General features: G+C 40.8%; 1 non-coding gene across 1 annotated transcript; it reads left to right on the top strand.

Annotated features, from left to right (window-relative positions):
• Positions 1-149: 149 nt before the first annotated feature.
• On the top strand, positions 150-223 carry trnar-ucu (transfer RNA arginine (anticodon UCU)). The gene has a single exon. It is a non-coding gene; the product is annotated as a tRNA-Arg (tRNA).
• The last annotated feature ends 2,923 nt before the right edge of the window (positions 224-3,146 follow it).

Genomic DNA, 3,146 nt, shown 5'->3' with positions numbered 1-3,146 from the left:
GTGCCCTCCGTGAGTTATTTCTTGACTGCTTCTGTCAGTTTGTACAGGTCATGCTGATTACAGAAGCGAAGCGGAGCGTGATGTCTACTTTAACCACGTGTACGATCGGTCGAAACCACTCTCTGCTATCCAGTTCTTTTAAAGCAAGTGCCCCAGTGGCCTAATGGATAAGGCACTGGCCTTCTAAGCCAGGGATTGTGGGTTCGAGGTCCCATCTGGGGTGGATGAATGCAAATTCCTATGGAGGAAGAGAGATCAGCACATAACACAGGGATTTGATGGATTGAAGTTTTCTGAATTCAATTTTGAAATCTAGATTTAACAGGGATAAAGGAAATTTCATGGGCATGTCTCTGTGCCCTCCGAAATGCATTTTCTTTTACAACTGCTTCTATCAGTTCGTATAGGTCATGCTGATCACGTTTCCACAGTGACTTAAGACACTGACCGCCTAATCCATTTATTGTGAGTTCAAGTATTGTATTGGGGGTACCTGAAAGTGGAGGGATGATGTGGAAGTGTGCAGGGCAGTTAACCAAGTGATTTAGGGATCGAAACCATCCTCTGCTATCCAGTTTGCTTTTAGCAATGAAGTGCAAACAGAAGAGAAGAGCTGGGCACATAACACAGAGGTTGATGGAAAGCTATCATTACTTTAGAAATTGTAAACAGGGATTTTTTTTTAAATTGGAGAATTTCATGTGCATGTCTCTGTGCCCTCCGTGATTCTTTTTTATTACTGCTTCTATCAATCCATATAGGTCATGCTGATCACAGAGTGCACAGTGGCTTAAGACACTGATCTCCTAATCCATGTATTGTGAATTCAAGTATTGTTTTGATGTACCTGAAAGTGGAGTGATGTAGTGGATGTCCTGGCAGTTAACCCAGTGATTTATGGATTGAAACCATCCTCTGCTATTCAGTTTGCTTTTAGCAATGAAGTGCAAACAGAAATATTAAACCATCATTTCATGGGCATGTCTCAGTGCCCTCCGTGATTATTTTTTTGACTGCTTCTGTCAGTTTTGTACAGGTCATGCTGATTACAGAGCGAGCGGAAGAGTGATGTCTACTTTAACCAGTGGCGAAAACCACTCTCTGTATCCAGTTTTTAAAAGCAAGTGCCCCAGTGGCCTAATGGATAATGCACTGGCCTTCTAAGCCAGGGATTGTGGGTTCGAGTCCCATCTGGGGTGGATGAATGCAAAGTCCTATGGAGGAAGAGAGATCAGCACATAACACAGAGTTTGATGGATTGAAGCTTTCCATTAAATTTTAGAAATGAAGATTTAACAGGGATAAAAAAGGAGAATTTCATGGGCATGTCTCTGTGCCCTCCGAAATGCATTTTCTTTTTACAACTGCTTCTATCAGTTCGTATAGGTCATGCTGATCACACATTTCCACAGTGACTTAAGACACTGACCGCCTAATCCATTTATTGTGAGTTCAAGTATTGTATTGGGGTTCCTGAAAGTGGAGGGATGAAGTGGAAGAGTGCAGGGCAGTTAACCAAGTGATTTAGGGATCGAAACCATCCTCTGCTATCCAGTTTGCTTTTAGCAATGAAGTGCAAACAGAAGAGAAGAGCTGGGCACATAACACAGAGGTTGATGGATCGAAGCTATCCAATTCTACTTTTAGAAATGAAGTGTAAACAGGGATTTTTTTTAAAATTGGAGAATTTCATGTGCATGTCTCTGTGCCCTCCGTGATTCTTTTTTTATTACTGCTTCTATCAATCCATATAGGTCATGCTGATCACAGAGTGCCACAGTGGCTTAAGACACTGATCTCCTATTCCATGTATTGTGAATTCAAGTATTGTTTTGGGGTACCTGAAAGTGGAGTGATGTAGTGGAAGTGTGCCTGGCAGTTAACCCAGTGATTTATGGATCGAAACCATCCTCTGCTATTCAGTTTGCTGTTAGCAATGAAGTGCAAACAGAAATATAAAACCATAATTTCATGGGCATGTCTCAGTGCCCTCCGTGATTATTTTTTGACTGCTTCTGTCAGTTTGTACAGGTCATGCTGATTACAGAAGCGAGCGGAACGTGATGTCTACTTTAACCACGTGTACGATCGGTGAAACCACTCTCTGCTATCAGTTCTTTTAACCTCTTAAGTCGACCCTCTACGTTTTGAACATTCTGTTAAAAATCGCGCAACATTTCAGCGCCCTGCTACTCATGCCAGGAATATAGTATATGCATTTGCTTAGTCTGTGTGGATAGAAAACACTCAGACGTTTAAAAAACTGGTTAAATCACTGCTGTGGCTTTACCAGAGCGGCATTTACATCGAAAAGCACAGGAAAAACTGATCACTGAAAATGGGAAAATATATCCATGCGCTACTTGATCCCATTGATAAACGTGAACCACAATTAATTGACTGAGGTTGCAGTACCTACAGCATTCCACACGGTGTCTAGAAAGTCTTGTCATTTCCCTTCGAGTTTTTCTTGGTCAAACACATGCAGGACACCGTATCTAATCCGGTCTAGGACCGGATATTTTCGTTGAGTTTCTAGCCGGACATTTTCCAGACGGACAGCTAATGATCTTACATCGCCTCCTGATGAATTTTATCGCTTATTAACGTTTACTAATACCTAAAGTTGCATTACAAACGTATTTCGAAGTGTTTTGTGAAAGTTTATCGTCGACTTTTTGAATTTTTAAAAAATGACGTTACGTTTTTGAAACAATGTTTTTCGTTTATCACACAGTCTATATAACGATATCTAGGCTTTATATGGACCGATTTATGGAAATAAAGACCCAAATAGTGTTTATGGGACATCTAGGAGTGCCAACAAAGAAGATGGTGAAGAAGAGTACGAATGTTTTCTATATTTTGTGTGCGGTTTGTGTAACGCCGAAATGCTAATTATTTTGTTTATGTCCCCTGTGGGTCTTTTGGGGTGTTGCATGCTATCAGATAATAGCTTCTCATGCTTTCGCCGAAAAGCATTTTAAAAATCTGACTTGTTGCCTGGATTCACAGCAGTGTAGCTTTTTAATTTGATACCCTGCATGTGTATTTTAATGAACTTTTGAGTTTTAACTAATACTATTAGCATTTAGCGTGGTGCATTTGCATTTCCAGAGCTCTAGTTGGGGCATAGCGTCCAGCAG

Source organism: Oncorhynchus nerka, unplaced genomic scaffold, assembly GCF_034236695.1.
Source record: "Oncorhynchus nerka isolate Pitt River unplaced genomic scaffold, Oner_Uvic_2.0 unplaced_scaffold_10234, whole genome shotgun sequence".
In the NCBI taxonomy this organism is placed as follows: Eukaryota; Metazoa; Chordata; class Actinopteri; order Salmoniformes; family Salmonidae; genus Oncorhynchus; species Oncorhynchus nerka.
Note: the sequence above shows the minus strand (reverse complement) of the source record. Positions and strands in the feature narration are given on the sequence as shown.